Genomic DNA, 22101 nt, shown 5'->3' with positions numbered 1-22101 from the left:
GCTCCTAATCTATATAGTCCTGAGTCGGGCCTGAGGGTCTTAAAGTTGTCAGTCTCTCCAGGTGATTCTAATTGTTGCCAGTGCTAAGAACCACTAGCCTAAAGTTGTGCTTCTCAAAAATCTAATGTGCATACAAATCACCTGGGAGTCTTGTGAACTTCACTTCCTGACTCCGTACGGCTGAAGTGGGGCCAGAGATGAGGCCAGAGATGCCGCAGTTCTAACAAGCTCCCAGGTGGTGCTAATGCTGCCATTTGAGGACCAAACTTTGCATAACCAGACCCTAGCAGGGTAAATCAGTGCTAAACTGCCTTGCTCATAAGCACTTGCAATCATATTTTTCACCCTCTACCAGTCCTCCAGTTTCCTAACCTCCTAGACCCACTAATAACTCTGCAGCTAGCTAGCTCAGGAATGCCCAACAGGATCTTCAGGATAGACTTGTGGACCAAAGAATGACATAATGATGGTGCTCACTATAAGCAGGCCCAGATTATTTGAATGGGAAACGCTGTATTTCTTCCCAAGGTACAGTAAGACTTTCTTCCAGGTAAAATTATGCAAAATTCAGCCCTGTCATGTCCCACTGGAAAATGGATTTTCAGTGACAGGCTAAAACCTAATTATAGTACCCTCCTCTCTCTAATATGTAGCTACAGCAGTGTTTCTTAAATTTTATCACCTCCCTAAACAGCATTATGAGACTCTTCCCCCCTAATCACAACCCCCTTCTCCATTAAATGTTAATACCACAACTCCTTCACCTGTCAAATAGCAGGGAGAAAAACACCTCCAGGGCTATCAGGAGGGTTGGGACAATTAACATCCAGAAGAGAACCTGGCTCCCATTTGGGGCCTCTGTAGTGAGAGACTGACTTAAAAGATGGTTGCCCTGGTGATGTTGCTTGAGGAATAGGTGGCTTCCCTGGGAAGGGAAATAGTTTCCAGTCTCCTTTTTTTTTTTTTTTTAATTTCAGGATTCAGCTGAGGACCAAGTTATATTACATTACAGTACAAACTTCTTACTAAGGGATTATCATTACTTTTTCTTGACTTTGATCTCTTTCCAAATTAGATCCTACCATCAGTGCCAAAGACCTCTTAAGATTCTACCACGTAAGAAAAAAATTGTTTAAAATATTTAGTATTTCAACAAATTAAAAAAATAAGTATTTTATAAATAAATAAGTTTTAGCCATTTTCATCATTTAACCTTATTTCTTTAAAAGGAGAAAGGGAATGGCTTATGATTATCCTATCATATTAGGAAATCAGTACACAAAAAGAAATTAAATCACTACACAAAAAGAAATTTTAAATTTAAGTTCTATCAGAAGTGCATCTGACATTGTCATGGTTCTCAATCCTGACTGGTCCTCAAAATCACCTGTAGGGCATCTTAAAAAGAAAGATGGTTTTTAGGGGCCACAGCAAATGTGCTGCTAAGAACATCTTGTATTCATCTTTTTGGGGATATAGGTATAGATATAGATATAGCTATAGATATAGATATAGATATAGATATAGATATTTGTAGATACTCTCAAATAGCTTACCAAAGCGGTTATACAAATTAACAATCACATCAGCAGTGTCTGAGAATCTCCATTGCTCCATATCTTCACCATCTATTGGTATTCTGTTCTTTCTATTTCAACCATTTCAGTGATTTTTTTAATTTGCATATCCTGAAACACAAATGAAGTTGAATGTATGTTTATTGGTCATTTTGTATATTTTCTATTGAGATGTGTCAAGTATTTTTTAATTGAGTTGGATTCTCTGACTTATTAATATGTTATAATATGTATCATATTCAAGGCACAAGTTCTTTGTTTTATATATATATATATATAGAGAGAGAGAGAGAGAGAGAGAGAGAGAGAGAGAGGAAATATTTTCCTTTACATCTTACTCTTTTAGTGGTGACTTCTGTTGAACAGAAGTTCTTAATATATCTCAATTATCAGTTGTTAACCATCTAGATGCCCATCAATAGTAAAGTGAAAAAATAAATTGTAGTTTACTTACAGAATGAAATACTATATAGCAATAATAATGAACAAATCACAACCGTCTGCAATAATATGGATAAATCTCATATAAGATTGAGAGACCTAGCCTCAACAATCAGACAACAAAAGAAATAAAAGGCATATAAATTGGAAGGAAGAAGTCAAACTTTCACTCTTGGCAGACAACATAATACTCTACATGGAAAACCTGAAAGACTCCATCAGAAACTGCTAGAACTGATACATGAGTTCAACAGAGTCGCAGGATATAAAATCAATGTACAGGAATCAGTTGCATTTCTATATACCAATAATGAAGCAGCAGAAAGAAAAATCAAGGAATTGATCTCATTAACAACTGCACCAAAAACCATAAGATACCTAGGAATAAATCTAGCCAAAGAGGTAAAAGATCTGTACACTGAGAACTATAAAAAGCTTATGAAATAAATTGAAGAAGACACCAAAAAAAGGAAAAACATTTCATGTTCCTGGATAGGAAGAACAAATATTGTTAAAATATTGATACCACCCAAAGCAATCTACACATTCAATGCAATATCTATCAAAATAACACCAGCATTGTTCACAGAGCTAGAACAAACAATTTTAAAACTTGTATGGAGGGGCGCCTGGGTGGCTCAGTCGATTAAGCGGCCGACTTCGGCTCAGGTCACGATCTCACAGTCCGTGAGTCCGAGCCCCGCATCGGGCTCTGTGCTGACCGCTCAGAGCCTGGAGCCTGTTTCAGATTCTGTGTGTCCCTCTCTCTCTGACCCTCACCCGTTCATGCTCTGTCTCTCTCTGTCTCAAAAATAAATAAACGTTAAAAAAAAATAAAAAAAAAAATAAAACTTGTATGGAACCAGAAAAGACCCCCAAATAGCCAAAGTAATGTTGAAAGAGAAAACCAAAGCTGAAGGCATCATAATTCCAGACTTCAAGCTGTATCCCAAAGCTGTAATCATCAAGACACTATGGTACTTTCACAAAAACACATAGATCAATGGAACAGAATAGAGAACCCAGAAATAGACCCACAAATGTATGGCCAACTCACCTTCAACAAAGGAGGAAAGAATATCCAACGGGAAAAAGACAGTCTCTTCAGCAAATGTTGTTGGGAAAACTGGACAGCAACATGCAGAAGAATGAACCTGGACCACTTTCTTATATCATACATAAAAATAAACTCAAATTGGATGAAAGACCTAAATGTAAGATAGGAAACCATCAAAATCCTAGAGGAGAAAATTGGCAGCAACCTCTTTGGACTCGGCCTTAGCAACTTCTCACTAGACATGTCTCTGGAGGAAGGGAAACAAAAGCAAAAATGAACTATCATGACCTCATCAAGATAAAAAGCTCCTGCACAGCGAAGGAAACAATCAACAAAACTAAAAGGCCAAATACATAATGGGATAAGATATATGCAAATGACATATCAGATAAAGGGTTAGTATCCAAAATCTATAAAGAACTAATCAAACTCAACTCCCAAAAAAACCCAAATAATCCAATGAAAAAATGGGCAGAAGACATGATTGGACACTTTTCCAAAGAAGACATCCACATGGCCAACAAACACATGAAAAGTTCTCAACATCACTCATCATCAGGGAAATACAAATCAAAACCACAATGAGATACCACTTCACACCTGTCAGAATGGCTAAAATTAACAACTCAGGCAACAACAGATGTTGGTGAGGATGCAGGGAAAGGGGAACCCTTTTGCACCGCTGGCAGGAATGCAAACTGGTGCACCCACTCTGGAAAACAGTATGGAGGTTCCTCAAGAGATTAAAAATAGAACTACCCTATGATCCAGCAATTGCACTACTGGGTATTTATCCGAGGGATACAGGGATGCTGTTTCAAAGGGGCACATGCACCACAATGTTTATAGCAGTGCTATCCACAATAGCCAAATTATGGAAAGAGTCCATCAACTGATGAATGGGTAAAGAAGATGTGGTGTACACACACACACACACACACACACACACACACACACACACTCACACACACAATGGAATATTACTCAGCGATCAAAAAGAATGAAATCTTGCCATCTACAATAACGTGGATGGAACCAGAGTGTATTATGCTAAGTGAAACAAGTCAGTCAGAGAAAGACAAATATCATATGATTTTCCTCATATGTGGAATTTAGGGGAGGTGGGCATGGGGATGGGCTAACTGGTGATGGGCATTAAGGAGGGCACTTTTTAGGATGCATACTGGGTGTCATTAGGAAGTGATGAATCACTAAATTCTACTCCGGAAACCATTACTACACTATACGTTAACTAAGTTGGATTTAAAGTTTTTTTTTAAAAAAGTGGGGCACCTGGGTGGCTCAGTCAGTTAAGCATCCAACTCTTGGTTTTAGCTCAGGTCATGATCTCACTGTTTTGTGGGTTTGAGCCCCACGTTGGACTCCTCTGCGCTGACAGTGCGGAACCTGTTTGGGATTCTCTGTCTCCTTCTCTCTCTGTTCCTCCTCCACTTGTGCTGTCTCTGTCTCTCTCAAAATAAATAAATAAATAAATGTTTAAAAAGAAAAAAGTTTTTTAAATGTTGAGGGAAAGAAGTTAGGTACAAAAGTATATGCTGTTTTAATTCTGTTTGTTTTTTGTTTTTTTAACTCTCCAAACTACGTTAATCCATGATGTTAGAAGTGAGGATGTTGACAACTTCTGCTGGGCAGTAGTAACTAGAAAGGGGTTCAAATCGTTCTCTTGAGATGCTGGGGAAAATCTGTTTCTTAATCTGTAGCTTGTTCAGTTTGTAAAAATTTATCTAGGTTCACATTTATTATATGTTTACTTCAATAAAAAGTTAACAAAAATAGAGGTACATAAGCCTTAGCCCCATCCCGAGAGGGTCCAGGAGTCCATGCTTCCTTGTGATTCAGATGGGCAGCCAGGGCTGAGGACTTTTCTTTCTTTCTTTTTTATTTTTGTAAGTTTATTTCTTTATCTTGAGAGAGAGAGGGAGAAAGAACAAGCTGGGGAGGGGCAGAGAGAGAGAGGGAGACAGAGGATCCAAAACAGGCTCTGTGCTGATAGTGGACAGCCTGAAACGGCACTTGATCTCAGGAACTGAGAGATCATGACCTGAGCCAAATTCAAATGCTTAACTAACTAAGCTACCCAGGCACCTCAGGGCTGAGGACTTTTGAACAACACTCTGATTACAAATATACACAGATATAAGGGCTGGGAGCCCCATTCCTGAAAAAAAAAATGTCTGTAGTTTATTGGACACAGGAACATGGTGGGATTATGGAGTTGTCCTTTTCCTTAATCATTCTCACTTTGTATTCTTAAAATGTTGTTTTGTGCAAATATTAAAATCCTGTGACTTATACTTCTCTGTCCTCTCACTCATTTTTTTCATTGTTGTTGTTGATTATCTGCAAAGAGGTACTTGCTTGTAGGTCCAGAAATGTGGCAAGAGGGAAGAGAGACAGAAGCCAGGAGGAAGTGAGAAGATAAACACGATCCTCATGGCACTAGCTTTCTCCATCTTTTGTACCTCTGGTTAGTTCCAACCCACAGCCAAGCATCCTCCTCAGACCAAGTATGGGAGGACAGTGGTGATGTACAACTCTTAGGAGGGCAGGGTCCAAAATGTATGGGGCTCTACAAATTACTGGAGCAGAGTGAGGTCCTGAAGGACGGGAGACACAGAGGCAGCCACAGCTGCTGGGCACAGCTTTCTCCTTGGCTTTCTCTCTGCCCTTTCATGCCCTGTTGGGCAGTTTGAATGCAGGCTAGTCATTTCATCATTTTTTTGCAAGAGCCCGTGAAAAGGGGAGTGGACTCTGATGCTGCTAGGCAGATTCTAATTTAGACTAGAGGCTGGAGAATGGGGCAAGAGACATGAGAGGGATGACGTGTTAACACTGCATTTGTGAGCCTGGAAAGAAATGTGACTCGGGGTAATGGAGATATTGGCTAACGGGCTCAGTTTTTCATTCCCAGGCATTTGGTGGTTGACTGGTGTTTTCCTCCTGTAATAAGCCCTCCTTGTTATTCCCAGGCCAAACAAATCCCTCCTTCTCTGTGCTTCTGCTGCACTTAGCACTTCTGTACATCCCACCTCACCTGCCCTGTGCTTCGTGGGTTGAGATCCGTGACTTGCTCTAGACCACTGGTTCTCTGAGCGTGGTTCCTGGAGCATTTTTAGACATGCAGAATATTGGAACCCAGCCCAAACCCACTGAATCAGAAACTCTGGGTATCGGATGCAGGGTCCGGAGATCTGGAGAAACAAGCCAGCCATGTGATCCTAATGCAGGCTGAAGTGTGGCTTTCAGGCTCTAGGAATGGGACTTCCTTTTCAGAAGAGCACCTGTGAAGTATATCCTGAGGGACTTGGAAATCAACTAAATGTAGGAAGGCAGAGAAACAGTAAAAGACAAAGACGTTTCTAGTTTGGGCAACTGGGTTGGTTGTACCATGAAACCAAATAAAGAATACAAGGAGAGGAGATATTTTAGTCTGTTCCTTTTTGTTTGTTCGTGGGTTTCCCGGAACGTAAAGAGTAGGTGATAATAAGTTTGTTTCATGCCCATTTTCAGATGTGTGAGTTACACACATGTGTTGTTCACAAGGTGGCTCAAAGTACAGATCTGGAAATGTGAGGTCTGAATTGGGGCTCCAGACAGCAGTAAGCACTGGCTTTAAAAACAGTTGCAGAGCTGCATGGGCCTGGATTTCAGTCCAAGCCCTGCCACTTCTAATTCTTTGAGCTTGGGCAGGTCTTAACACCTTCCAGAACCTTCGCTCCTTCATCTGACAATTAGAAAAGTCACACCTGCCCCCACAGAGTCAGGGAAGAGTTAAATGAGATAACGTTTTTAACTCAATTAGCAAAGTCCCTGGCTTATAGAAACAGCTGGTGCTATTATTTTATAGGTTTGCGAGACGCAGAATAGAGATGGGAAATGCAGACGGCAGGGTGGATCTAATGACCCAGGTTGTGCAAGAGCGAAGAAACAAGACTGAGCACTGGGAGGGCAGCTTGGGAGCAGGCAGAGGCTGAGGAGAAGGTGATGAGGGAAGCTGAGGGGTGGCAAACATATCCTCCCCTGGGTGGGATATGTGTGACATTCCTGGGATACTCCTGGAGGCTGAAGAACAAAGGGAAGGGGAAAACAATCTCTGATAGAGATCCAGTCATGCAGGACATTAGTTCCCATCCGTATACAAATATCTTAGTAAATCACAAGAAAAAAGCACTTTTATCAATAGCCTAATCTCCAGAAACCTATATAGTCAGTTTCCTGGAGCCCCAAGATCACCCCCCCCACACACACAGTGACGTGGGAAACAAAAGCAAGAAGGAAATGGCAGATAAAATTAAGTTTCCTTATAACCTGCAGCCCATTGACAAATACTTAAGGCAGGCAGAGTAAAACATTTCTCCAGGAACTCCCTACTGTCTTAATGTTAATACTTTGCTAGAGAGAAAACTAACCTTAGCTCAACAATAGGTAGGCCTCTAGTAATCTGTGAGTCTTCTTTAGCATATGAAAATCCCAGTGGAAACTTCCCTTAACTTTACCTCCCCCAACTCCCAAGTATATAACTAGTCTCTCCTCATGGTTCCCTGGCATTTCTTTCTGCCCGCGGGTCCTTCCCTGTGCTTTGATAAAATCACCTTTTTTGCCCAACAGACATCTCAAGAATTCTTGCTTAGCTGTCAGCTCCAAACCCCAACATCACTCCAAAAACCCATCATATTTGGGTGCCCAAATACAGGGCTTTGAGTCTTTTCATCTGGACTCTTATCAGTGCAAAGTTCATGAGTGCTTTCTCTTTGCTTCCTTTACTCTCATTTCAGGGCTTTTCAAGGAGTACGGTCTTATTGGAACATTTCCCTGTCAATTGCTCAGACTGCAATCCTCTAGCCCATGACTACTCTACAGGGAGGGGAAAGCCTGCCTTTTGGCTGGAAGTTAGTACCCTGGCCAGAATAGTAATAAGATCCAGAAAGTTGACGCCTTCTCTTTATTCCTGTCCTTATACAAAGTTGTCTATCTTGGGCACGGGGCAGCCACCTAAGTCACCAGGACAACTACCAATCTTAAGACTCCTGTATGAGGATCCTCCTCATTGGTCTAATGTGATCCCCTTCACATCTCTGGTCTGGCCACTTCTGGCCAGAAGACCTCCTCTCGGAGCCAGCTGAAACCAGTACCCAATTGAATTAAAACCCAGTGGGGGTGGGGAGCCTGCATGGCTCAGTCAGTTAAGTGTTCAACTTCAGCTCAGGTCATGATCTCAAAGTCCTTGAGTTCAGAGTCCCGCATCGGGCTCTGTGCTGATAGCTCAGAGCCTGGAGCCTGCTTTGGTTTCTGTGTCTCCATCTCTCTCTGCCCCTCCTCCACTCACCCTCTGTCTTTCTCTCTCTCTCTCAAAAATAAATAAACATAACAACAACAACAACAACAACAACCAAGGACTGTTTCCTAGGAAGTTGGCTGTAAGGACTACATGTGTTGGAATGTTGCTGAGATCATGATAGGATTTCTGACTTTACTGTTTTCCATCATTGTCCTCAACTAAAGAATTGGGTAGTTTTGCAAGACTTTTCCAGTGTTTTACATGGGTTAAAAACGGCAGCATGGCGGCCAATGGTGCAGCACAGCAAGGCCTTCTCAGCAAGGCAAACTTGGTTCATAAGTCAGCACCCACTGTAGTCTATAATGCAATGCAGAAGCAGGGGGAGGGCCAGCCTCCCTTCTACAGGGGCCTTTAATGACATCAGTGATCAGAGCAATTTTGTTCCAAGGATACCTTGGGTCACTTTGACACCTCAGGAACCCTTGATATATCCTGTGCAAGGGATGCCACCCAGCAGTCAGGGTGTGGGGGATTTTTTCTCTCTTCAGTCCCCAAGTACTCTTTCTTGGAATGCTTTGTTAACCCACTGGAAAGAATTCGAATTGCAAAATTTGGGAAAGGACTGATCTTCTGTAACACTGCATAGCTTCAATAGGATCTGGCAGTTAGATCTCTTCTGCAGAAAACAGGGCAAATAGACAAAGGTACCCTAGGTTCAGGCCTTTATGACTCTAAGTCAGTACCCAGACCTAAGGGGCCTCTTATTATCTAAATAGGCCTCCTCCGAATAAACCCAAATTGCTGGAGGAAGCACAGGCCATGCCTGAAAAAGGGGACATTGATTCTTTCTCTCTTACTGTTCCTAATAGTGGGGACTTTTCCCTCATTCATTTCCGGGGTTAATGGCTATAATTGGAGCCAACTGTGGTTAGTCCACATCCTGGGGACTTTAAGGAATATTCCCAAGCAGAGCAGCTGCTATAACTCCCTTTGTTTCAGGGAAATTCCCTGCCTTCTCCTGCCTGACATGGACTGTATATTTCCACTTTGGAAAAAAAAAAAAAAAAGGCGTCTGCTCATCCGTTCCAGCTGACAAGGTTTAGAACCACAAACCCTCTTTCTCTACCTGTTGGGAGCATCTCGCCTCTTCTGCCTCCTACTATTTCTACACCATCTTGGGTATAGCCTACAAACTGGTTCCTATACCTTCCTTGGTGTCTCAGGCATCACTGGCTCCACCCACCTTCGATGTCAAGGAGTGAAGACCACCCACTTGGACCGCCCACTTGAGATTTCCCTACTGGTCTCCCAGGTAAAAGTTTATAATGGAGAACAGATTGTCTTAAGTAGATGCAAGTGGAACGTATTCTGTGTTTAAGCTGATTTTAGTTTGCTGGTTTAATTAAGATAGACCTGTCTTCAAAGTTATCGGCTCCAAACCCCACCATCACTACAAAATCCCATCAAAGGTACAGGTTGAGAGGCAGGAAGAGGCTCAAGAGAGAGTGGGTGGAGGGAGTAGACAGACAACTGCATGTGTTGCAGGGCTGGGACAAAGTCTTAGCCATTTTATTTGGCACTAAGAAAGTCAGTGGTGACCCGGAAACAGCAACGTCGATGGAGCCGGTGAAGTTAGAGGCAGAACCCACCAGTAGCATCAAGCAATCTTAAATGCTCTAAGTTTGGTCATTAAAATGAATCCATAATTGGAAGAGAGAAAGGGAATGTAATCCACCTTAAAAATGGGGAAAGCCTAATTAATAGCCTTTGGAATGGAATAAGTTTGTTCAAATCAAAAAGGATGTAGGCATCATCCTTGGTTCCTTTCTTTCCTTCACATCTCATGTCTAAGTCTTCGGTTACTTCTGTTGGACCTATCCCCCAAATAAATCTGGAATCCATTCACTTCTCTGCTTCCCTGCTGCTACCCTACTCCAACATCCTCATCTACCCTTCTCCTGCTATCTTTGTCTCCCTCCCAGGCAACTGCAAGGGCTATAACTGGTCTCGCTGCTGTCTCTCTTGCCTCTCCAGATTGCCTTTCCACTCTGCCCTCTTCACAGCAGCCTGAGATCTTTTCACACGTAAATCACTCACCATAGTCTCTTGCTCCTAACTCTCCAGTGGCTTCTCACCACACTCAGCAAACAATCCAAACTACTTACCTTAGTGGGCAAAGACCCCCCTGAGCTGTCTTTGCTTCTCCTCTGACCCGGTACTGACCGATAACCACGAGCCACATGTGGCTCTTGAGTCTTTGAAATGCTAGTGATAGTTACAAAATACATACTTAAAAAAATATTTATATTTATATTCATGGAGCCACATGTGGCTAGTGTGATTGAAGAGCTGAATTTTAGATTTTATTTAATTTATAGAACTTAAATAGCACATGTGGCTAGTGGTTAACATAGTGTAGAGCACAGAGGTAGAATATTGATGTCATCACAGAAAGTTCTACTGGATGGCGCTGCTCTGGCCTTATCACCCACTATGTTCCCCCTTGCTTACTGGACTTCAGCATCACTGGCCCACCTTCTGTTCCTCACCCAGATTAAGCTCCTTCCCACCGAATATTTTTGCAGATTGTTCTCTCCATCTAGACTTTGTGGCTCTTTGATCTTCACATGACAGCCTATCTCAGCTTTGATGTTACCTCCTCAGAAAGGCTTTTCCTTTCCACACAAATGGTCTCTCTACTGTGTTAGCCTCAAAGCACTTCTGGCCAGTTTAAAAACATTTTCTAGATGGGTTGTCTATTTGTTTATTGGCATATGCCCCTTTTGGCATGTTATTTTCCCCAAGGGCAGGGATCTTGACTCTCTGATGCAGATGGAGGACCCAAACTTGAACAGGTAGAATTTCTACTTCTCTAGAACAAGAGAACATGAAGTGAGCATGGGTTCTTTCCTTGGAAGAAGAAAAATGCATCAAATATCATATCTCATGATCTCTAAGCTCTTTAAAAATTAAAAGCCAAAGTCATCTGCTGAAAGTGAGCCTCCTGGGAATGAAGCAATTTGAGAATCTGGGAAATCTAGTGAGGAAGTGCTGAAAAGGACTTAACTAGCTACAACCAAGGGGGACACTGAGCATCACTGAGGATCCAGAAGAACATGGAAGGTATAAGCAGTTTGCAGTACCATCTGTCGTATGATTTTTCTCCAAAACAGGAACAGCCCAGATGTGCATATCACATTTAATCCTTGTAACAACCTCTGAGATACATGCTGAAGTATCCCTGCTTTACAGATCATTAAACAAAAAGAGAAGTTAAATAACCTATCTAAGACCAGGAAGCTAATAAGTAGAGGAGCTAGAATTTGAGCCCTGGAATTCAGAACCCAGGGCCAGAGCTCTCAGCCACAATTCCCTCCTTTATTACAGTCACACAGAGTAGGTATTTCATTAAAAATGTAACAAATGTCCATTACAGGGTTCTGAGGCTTCCCATTCTTTCCAAAATGGCACACCAGGCATAAGAACCTAGATGAGATAGATGACTTAACAATATTTGCATAAGTTTACATAAACCAAAACTTTTGCACACAAAAAATACCCATCATGCAAGAATGTATACACACAGACATTAGATGTTGTAGAATGACTACATACAGGGAAATTTGGAATAAACAGGAAACTGATCAATAGGCAGGGTTCCTATTAATAAATCAATAAAACAAGAGAAGGGCCTTGCATGGACATACAGTGAAATTGTACCATGAGCTGAGAAACAGAATTCAGCACTCTGCTCCCAAGATCAGGTAGCCTTGGGATTGCTCTGCCCATTTCTCCTGATGTGAGGACCAGGGTCAGATGCTTTCCTTCCCCCACAGAGGTCTCCCACCATTCTAAACTCACAGGACTTGGGGTAAAATAGGGAAGATTTCAATGCCTACAGAACTACTTATAAATATGTGTTTTTTTTACTCTTCTTAGCTTTTGTCACTCAAAAATGTGGATACTTAATCAATTTTAGGTGAGGCAAAAAGTGTGTCTTCAAATCAAAAGCCTCTAAGTATTAATGTTATATACTTTGGTGGTTCTTATCCTTAGAAATGACTCTCAAATATGCTTCCATATACAGTATTAGGAATCCACAACTCTGCAGCATGGCCCCGTGATCTGGAGTGTGTGTGTGTGTGTGTGTGTGTGTGTGTGTGTGTGTCTTTTAAAAGTAACTTCCAGGGGCGCCTGGGTGGCTCAGTCAGTTAAGCGTCCGACTTCGGCTCAGGTTCATGGGTTTGAGCCACGCACCAGCTCTATGCTGACAGCTTGGAGCCTGGAGCCTGCTTCGAATTCTGTGTCTCTCTCTCTCTCTGTTCCTCCCCTGTTCATGCTCTGTCTCTCTCTCTCTCCTTCAAAAATAAATAAAAACATTAAAATTTTTTTTATAAAATGCAACTTCCAGGGGCGCCTGGGTGGCTCAGTCGGTTAAGCCTCTAACTTCGGCTCAGGTCATGATCTCGAGGTTCGTGGGTTCCAACCCTGTGTTGGGCTCTGCACTGACAGTGTGGAGCCTGCTTCTGATTATGTGTCTTCCTCTCTCTCTGCCCCTCCCCCCACTTGTGCTCTCTCTGTCTCTCTCTTTCTCTCTCTCTCAAAAATAAATAGACATGAAAAAAAAAAAAAAAAGAAAGCAACTTCCAGATGACTGCCATGACCAGCCACTCTTGGGAAGAACTGCACTGCCACTCAGTAAATACCAGTTTTCAAGTCAGACATAGAAGAAAGGGACGTTCCAGGCACGGACAAGGACACTATAGCATTGGAAAGTCCTGTGGGGCTCTGGAAAATGCATCTGCTAGAGCTGGGGTTTGTGGAGATCCGTGGTGGAGGCTGATGCAACGGGGCCTGACTCTAGAGGTTCCAGGGAGCAAACTGAGAGCCCTGCACCTCACTCTGAAGGTCTGCCCAGGTTTTTAAGCAGGAGGTGACATGATCAGACGTGGTGGTTGTTAGCATAACTGGTAGCCATGTGGAGTGGACTGCAGGGTGGCCGGACTGGTACACGTGCCAAGTAACAAGAGAAGAGGGAAGGCAGCAGCATGGCCTTTCTGCCTAATAGACAAGGGGGGTTAAGGATGATTCTGATATTTCTATCGTTAGAGACGGAGTGGAAGATGGTTCTAGTTAACGTTGAGTCTCCCGCCTAACTTACCAGTAGTACATAGATACAATCAGGAGGGACCAGGCAGCTGAGCCACCCTAGAAATAAATCCTCTTACCTTTGTGAGTCATGTAAACAAGAATGTTTGTGTTTAAACTATTGTGTTCATTTAATCTTGACTCTACCCCTAAGGTAGAAGCCTGGGAGGAATAACTATTACAGTTTATGTATTCCAAATGCTGTGCCCAAGCAGCTCGGCTTACTTGGTGTCTTATGTTTGATAATCTAATTTAGACTTCTGGCTCCCAGAGCCTGTCTGGACTCCCTGTAATTGTTTAGCAAATCTGCCACCTCTTTAAGCCTTTGGTGCATTTGGTAAATATCACTGACCTACCAGACTACATTGTTTGTCATGCTGATTTTGAGCATCCGTGTCCCTTTATGTCTTAGTATCTTTTCCCTTCTGCTCAGATCATTCCCATTTCACCTGCCTTGTTAGACTCTTTCATTTTCTCTCTGCTTCAGTCTTGCTGGATGATTATAAAAGCAACAGTTAGAATTTCTTATATAAAGTACAGTTCTAGTAAGCATGTTACAGTTCAGCTTAGATCCTCCGCAGCAGTGGCTGAGGAAGTCTCAGTGAGAGACTGTGCAATAATCCAGCAAAGAGATGATGAGGTCATGGACAAGGAGGGGTCAGAGAAATGAGAAAAAGGGAAGAGGCCAAAGAATTTACATGGAAACTGCAGATAAATTTGTTGAGGGGAGAGACAAAGGATACGTAAAAGATTAGGGATCATGATCCATGAAAAAAGAGGTAACAAAACATAAGATTAAAACATAACCACTGGGACCCAAGATGTAAGTAGGTATAGCAGGTATTCTCTACCCCCCATCCCCACCCATTCTAGTGTGACAGAAACAGCATCCCTGAAAACTTAGAAAGATTTGAAAAGAAACAGCTTTGTGGGCCTGGATGGCTCAGTTGGTTAGGTGTCCAGCTTTCGATTTCAGCTCAGGTCATGATGTCACAGTTTGTAGGTTCAAGCCCCACATCAGATCCTGCACTGATGGTACAGAGCCTGCTTGGGACTCTCTCTCTCTGCCCGTCCCTGGTTTGTGTTTGCTCTCTCCCTCTCTCTCAAAATAAATAAGAAAAACAGAAAGAAAGAAAGAAAGAAAGAAAGAAAGAAAGAAAGAAAGAAAGAAAGAAACAATTTCCTAACAGTAGCAATTTGGCCTATGTTAACTTCTGTAAAGAACTGTAGCCGCTGTAGTGACACATACCAGACTCCAGATAAGCTGCCCCCTGCTCTTACCTTTAGGGTCTCAAACTGCCTGCCCTCCCCCAATGCTAAGACATCTACCTCCCTGTTGCTTGCACCCCTTGTGGTTTCTAAAGACAACTCCTCTCCCTTTCACATAATCAAACTTGTTCATAATTGAACTTCTCTTAAACTTTTTCAGAATACTGTATCATGTTAACTCATTTTTTTGAGAGTTTCCCATGTGCTGCGCAAAGCGTGTTACAGAACTTTTCTTATTTAGTAAACACAACTTAGGGGGATGGGCTGTTGAACAAGATGGGACTATATTCGTGGGTTAGTACTTGGCAAAGGTATATACCCACCATTAGAGAGGGCTTTGAACAGTCGTGGAGACTGGGTGCTTTATTTAGTAAACATTGTATAAGAACTTTGTCAGAGAACTAAGTTCACAGAATTGAGAGCAGGTGACCTTGACTATAAATGTAGAAAACATAAGTCTTTTAAACATCAGATAGGATCTGAATTTTTCAGGAATGCAGTCACATATTTTGCTATTATGACAGGTTGACAGGAAACCACCAGTCCCCCGAAGGAAGTTAAGCAATTTAATGATCAAATAAGAGGTAAAAGGACAAGCCAACTAGGAAGTCCACGACAGGGCTTTGAGAAAATGCTCTCTAGTTGATCACAGCTGTGTGAGTTTGGAGGTCGTTTCATTGCTTTCCTATATAGCTCACTCTATACATCTCCCAAATGACAAGAACAGGACAAACCAATAGAGTATTAATTTGCATTATATGCAAAACAAAACAAAACAAAAAACAAAAAACAAAAAAAACAAAGTCTGGAATATGGCAACGGAAGAAGGAAAATGAAGTCAATGAGGGTTAATGTCATTAGGGTTAACATCAGATTCACAGAATTGTGTCCAAATGTAGCATTGTTTTCTGCCACATTTTATTAAAAAGGTCTTAATGTATGTATCCATTTCCCCATGGGCGCTCACAGACATACACTGCTTTCTATTTAATCGTTGTATCCCTAGCAACTGATGGTGTACCCAGCACAGAAAAGACTCTCAAAATGTATCTGATAAATGAATGTGGTTTATTTCCTTGACAAAATGATAATAAAAGGAATTTCCCAGCTAGAAAAAAAAATTTCATTCAAAGAATCATCACCGTAGAGACTTAAAGAAATAGGGGTCTGTAAACTGTGTTCCTATCTCTTTAAACAGAGTGGGCCCACACAAATATCCTACTACATTTTGCCTGTAAGATCCAGTTGCAGGGAAAATTATTCCAGGAAATTTCCTTGGTGCATGCCTCACTCATATGCATATACACTACTTCTGCTGCCATGCTTGGGCTGTCCAGACTCAGGGTTCAGCACCTCTGACTTTGATAGATGGATGCTTTGGGCTCCTTCAGGTTTGATGACACAAAATGTCCCCTCTGGTTCACAAAACCTCTGCTTCCCACCTGGCTCTTGTTTCTACTTGCTCCCTAAATGATTATGATTTTATTTGACTCCAGAAATACCCTCAGGAGAATCACATCACCCCTCAGAGTGCTAAGTGAAAATGGCAGTGAATACACCACGAATTGAATTAATAGAGATACCTGTCATCACTTGGGTAAATGACACTCTTCAGTGGTTCTCTGTCTTGGCTGTTCCTGGAAATCACTTGGGGAAATCTAAAACCATTGACTCCTGGTTCCCACTCCCATGGATCCTAATGTGACTGGTCTGTGGTGTGGTGTGGGTATTAGAATTTTTTAAAGACTCCAGAGGCACCTGGGTGGCTCAGTCAATGAAGCATCCAACTCTTGATTTTGGATCAGGTAATGACCTCACGGTTTGTGGGTTCAAGCTCTGAGCTGGGCATTGCACTGACAGCTCAGAGGCTGCTTGGGATTCTTTCTCTGCTTAACCCATGCTTGCTCTCTCTCTCTCTCTCTCTCTTAATATAAATAAATAAGCATGTTTTAAAAAATAACTTTTTAAATGCTCCAGGTGATACCTATGTAAAATTTTCAAATCATTGCTTTGGGTTGAAAACCAAACTGGTACCATTTTTCCCCCATATTGCAGAGAATAGACATTACTAAATGACAATGAAACAGTTTCTTAGCTTTGTATTCTATTCTCTTGTCTGAGTATACCATAATATATATATGTATATATATATATATATGTATCTATATTTCTAGATGAATGCAGATTGACTTAAATGACATATTTAAAGTTACTCTGCAAGAAAAATGAGCTATATTGGGTGGATAGGTTTCAGAGTTCTTAAAAAAACCAAAAAATTCCAAAATATTAATACCATAAGGATTGATCTTCCATCTAAAGTGAGAACTAGGGTTGAATGTTTTCCTCACTCCCTATTTTCACTGAACACTGAAAGCTGCCAATCCCCTCAGGATGTGGGCCAATTCGCCCCGACCCCACAAAGTTAAGAATTGGCATTCCCGGGGCACCTGGGTGGCTCAGCCAGTTGAGTGTCTGACTCCAGCTCAGGTCATGATCTCATGGTTTGTGAGTTTGAGCCCCATGTTGGGCTCTGTGCTGCCAGTTCAGATCCTGGAGCCTGCTTCGGATTCTGTGTCTCATTTTCTCTCTGCTCCTCCACTTGTGCTCTGCCTCTCTCTGTCTCTCAAAAATAAATAAATGTAAAAAAAATTTTTTTTAAAAGAAAAGAATTGGCATTCTTTAGGTGGACCCTCCCACCTGCTGGTCACTTGCCCAGGCACTGGCTGTTTTTAGAGATGCTAGTCTGGAGAGACATGGGTCTTAGCTCTTAATTGAGGGGACAAATGCCAGCCTTTAGGTGTGACTGACTCATGCCTAAGATAAGCAAAGGGAGACCAGGGGCATGCAGGTCTCCTTCATTAGCTGTTCTTTAAAGAGCTGGTGAGAATTCTCCCCTTCCAGACTCAACAGCTGAGGAATTGTGCCAACTCAGCTTCTGTTTCTAAGGCTTCAGAGATAAGGACATCATCTCACCCTGAGTGCTGGCATCTTCAGCCTTACTCCTGTGTGCTGTTTGCCCTCTCTCTAGACATAAGGGCCAGCTCATACTTGGTACCAAAAGCAAATCTTCAATTTCTGGGAGAAAAGGGAGGGTTTATTAAGTTGAGCAGAGTTGTTAACAAATGAAACATAGTATAATGAAAATTATACTATGTGTAGTTTTTTTTTTAATTTTTTATATTATTTATTTAATTAATTGAAAAAAAAATTCTTCAACATTTATTTAGTTTTTGAGAGACAGAGACAGAGCATTAGCAGGGGAGGGGCAGAGAGAGAGGGAGTCACAGATTCCAAAGCAGGCTCCAGGCTCTGAGCTGTCAGCACAGAGCCTGACTCGGGACTTGAACTCACGAACCGTGAGATCATGACCTGAGCCAAAGTCAGACGCTTAACCAACTGAGCCACCCAGGTGCCCCACTATGGGTAGTTTAAATAAGCCACACATATTTGTCTTCTTGTATTAGGCCCAGTGTTCTAGCTCTCTTACCACACTGCTCAGAATCCCCCACCCGGACAGTCCAGTCCGAGGCCTGTCTCAGGATGCACTGGGAGAAGAGTGGTCACTAACTGCTCACTACTTGCATCATCCCTAACAGAGATTCCAAGTGGATTCTGCCACAGCCCAATTCCCACAGCCCCCACAGGGTGCGGCACTGTCATTTAGACTCTTCTCCAAGGACACATTTGGACAGATGTGATCGCCTGTCGACTTGCTGGTGGAAGAGAGAAGGAATAGGAAATCCATTATTGGCTGGAGCTACAACTTGAACAGAATGAGATGGGCAAAGAGAGGCAGGCAGGCAGAGAAGGCCCATATATTCTCCACTGACGGGACTCTCCCAGAAGAGCAAGTGGAAGCTCAAGGCCGGGCTTGCGTGGATTAAGGAGAGGGTTAGCATAAACAGCAACTCCTCCTCAGTATCTTAAACAACAGGCCCCAGCCTGCCTTGTCTGTGGAGGCAGGCAACGGGTCTCCTTGGCAACGGAGGCACTTGCTCAGCAGGACTAGCAGGCAGGCGTCTGCAAGCCTGGAAGGAGAGCTACTGTGCCTACCTTTCTTGTCAATGCTCACAGGGTCCAGACGTGCATCCTCCCCCTCCTCTTCATTGCCCTCATCTACCTCCTCGGGACCATGCCGTCATTGAGAAAAATCCCCTCCACTCCAAAACCTGAGAGATTTCAACCCCTATGAAGACAGCCAGTGAGCAGTTTTGCTTCCCAATTCCTGAATCTCCTTTGCTTCATTACACTTTGGTCCCCTGAAGTCCCCAGATCTTATCCTGGATCTGAACATCCTAGAAATGCCCCAACACAGAAATTCTAAACTCCAACTGTCCATGTGCAGGTCGCCTCCCGCCCTGTCTGCTTTTTCTACCTTCATACCCACAGTATTTGTTCCCCCAAACTCTCTAATCCTTGACAGTTCCTTCCTTGCAGGTTAGCGGGACCCTCTCGGCCTCTCCTCTCCACCACTCGGCCCCTTTGCTCTAAATTACCGTCTTTCCAGGAAAAGCAACACCCGTGATCAGTGCTACCAGCTGCCCTTCTCTGGTGCTAAACTCTGGCACTGCTCCAGCCTGTGCACAAGGGTACACAGTGACTATAGAATCGCTTGCGGTTTCCGCCCTCTGCCGAGCCCTGAGCACCGTCTATCAGCCTGTTTGTTTTTGACAAGCTTCTCCATCCCATCTTCTCAGCGGCTCTCAGTTGATTGCTTCACTTCTGCCTTTATCCACAAAACTGGCATCAGCAGCAGCATGGTTGATGTCCTATCTCATCTCACTTGTGCACACTTCAGACTTGCTCTCCAGCTCTGCCCGCGTCTCAGTGGGCAAGGTCTCCCCCTCTCTCCACCAGCCCTGAGGACCTTGCCCCAGCTCCTACCTGCGCCCCCTGGAAGTGGCTTCATCCGTCTTTTCTTGTTTGTCTTTACTTTCAACATTCCCCTCTCCGCTGGCTCCTGCTCTTGTGCCTACAGACCTGCTCATGTTCCTCTCCGTCTAACATTCCTAACATGCTTGGACCCAGCATATACCCTCGGGATTTGGTGAGCTGTGGCCCACAGGAAGCCTACATTCCTGAATAAAATTTGCCTGGAATATAACCATGCTCATATGTTTATGTACTGTCTACAGCTGCTTTTGTGCTACGACAGCAGAGTAGTTAAGTTGTGATAGAGATCATACCGCCATGGGAAAAAAAAAATCTGCTCTATGGCCCTTTACAGGAAGAATTGTTCGCCCCTCCACATTCACCACCCTTTTCCTTCCTCACCACTCCTTAATCCACAGCCATTGTGATCTTATTTCTGTGCCTTACCATCTTCTTAATCTTTCCTTACTCGGGTCACTCAGATGACTCCTCATTTCCTAATTCTCCTAATTCAAAGGACAGGGGAGACTTTTTCATTCTTCTTCTTGTTCTTTTTCTTCTTCTTTTTTTAAGAGTTTATTTATATTGAGAGAGCGAAAGAGGGAGAACAAGCAAAGGAGGGTCAGAAAGAGAGAATCCCTGACTCTATGGAGTCAGGAGCCCAGAGCGTGGAGCGCAGAGCCTAATGAGGGGCTTGATCCGAAGACCATGAGATCATGACCTCTTGCAGAAAGCAAGAGTCGGAAGCTTAACCTACTGAGCCACCACATACTCCTCTCATTCTTTATGCATTCCTCTGCCACACTGGACATTTGTCAATTATACCCTTCTTGAAATTCTACAGAAAGTTTCCAAATTCAAATGCCCAGAGGAGCTAGGCAGACCATGTCAATGAATGAAGAAGGCCTCACTGAGATATGAGTATGTGGGGACCTGGAGACCTGTCCCCATAGCAAAAGAGCAGCCCCATCCGCTATTGTGGGTCCCATAATAAGAAACTTTTCCAATGTTTCAAGGGAGGCTAGAAACACAGATTTTATGCAACATCTCTCAACTTTAAAATGTTGGCAACTATTTTAAAAAAATATTATAAACCGCGATGAACCAAAGAAAACAAAACTTTTGGCCAACTTGTCCTAAAAGCTATGGATTCCAAGTCTATGATGGAAGTTCCCTGGTTCTCTTGGAGAATCTCTGATTTTTGCTGCTAGAGACAGCAAAGGATTTAGCTCTGTGAGATAAACTGCTTCTACCTTCCCAGGAGTTCATCCCCAGCCCATGGGGTTTTTTCTTGCTACACAGCCTCTCTAGGTGAAATCCCAAATTTATATCTTACTCTCTAACCTATGCCCCTGATTCTGCCTCTCATTTCCAGTACCTGCAGGACTTCTCCACCTGGAAATCCCACATCAAAATCCACATCAGCCCTCCACTATCCTCAACCCCTACCTTTTGCCAAACCAACACCTATTTATAATTTAAGACTCTGTTTCACCCCACCCCATGAAGACTGCCCTCCCTTCTATCATTCCATGGAAGGATTGGGGTCCCTTTCTCTATGCCTTTATAATATTTTGATAACTACACTTTCTACACAATATTATAATTATCTGTCTTTATGTGTCTCTTACCCTCCTAGAGTATGGCCTTTCAGTGGGCAGGGACTGTGTTTCATTATCTCTGTATTTCCAGCCTCTAACAGAGGGTAGGCATTTAATCATTTCCTTATAAATGTTCGGAAAATTAATATATACACAAATAAATAAGAGAAAGATTCACTTAAAATTAAATTGCCAAATTTTCGATGTCCACAGAACACTTTTTACTGTGTTATTTTATTTTATGGTATCTTTGGTACATAATTAGCATGGCTGTTAACATTTTAGAATGTATCAGAAAAAAAATGTAATTTCCTCTTATGATTGTTAATAAACATTTGTTTTCATGCTCCAGTAAAACTTTATTATGTCCAGCAACATAAAATGGCAAAACTTAATAAATGGAAGTCAATGAATAAAGTAGGATTTGCCAAATAAATATATCATTAAGGAAAGCAGAGTGAGAACACATATCTTCTAATAAGTGTGAGATATAGTAGGAGAATTTACTACTGTACAGAACAGAAAAAGTAGTTATTTGATCTTCAAATCTTGTGATATGGAATGATAGTTAACAATGAAACAAGTTTCTGGGGCACCTGGGTGGTTCAGTTGGTTAAGTGTTGGACTTCAGCTCAGGTCATGATCTCAGGGTTTGTGACTTAGAGCCTGACCTTGGGCTCTGTGCTGACAGCTCAGAGCCTGGAGCCTGCTTCGGATTCTGTGTCTCCCTCTCTCTCTGCCCCTCCCCTGCTCTCACTCTGTCTCTCTATCTCTGTCAAAAATAAATAAACATTAAATTAAAAAAAAAACAAACCAACAACAATGAAACAAGTTTCT

General features: G+C 42.5%; 1 protein-coding gene across 2 annotated transcripts in view; it reads right to left on the bottom strand.

Moving 5' to 3' along the window:
* Positions 1–22101, bottom strand: part of ASNS (asparagine synthetase (glutamine-hydrolyzing)) — a 138980-nt gene that overhangs the window by 87025 nt on the left and 29854 nt on the right. For both annotated transcript variants that reach the window (XM_053218413.1, XM_053218414.1), the window contains exon 5: positions 1557–1688. The gene's annotated coding sequence lies outside the window, so the exon portion shown is untranslated. The remainder of the gene's footprint in view (positions 1–1556; positions 1689–22101) is intronic.

This window comes from Acinonyx jubatus, chromosome A2, assembly GCF_027475565.1.
Source record: "Acinonyx jubatus isolate Ajub_Pintada_27869175 chromosome A2, VMU_Ajub_asm_v1.0, whole genome shotgun sequence".
Classification (NCBI taxonomy): Eukaryota; Metazoa; Chordata; class Mammalia; order Carnivora; family Felidae; genus Acinonyx; species Acinonyx jubatus.
The sequence above is the reverse complement of the archived record's forward strand: the minus strand, read 5'-3'. Positions and strand labels throughout refer to the sequence as shown.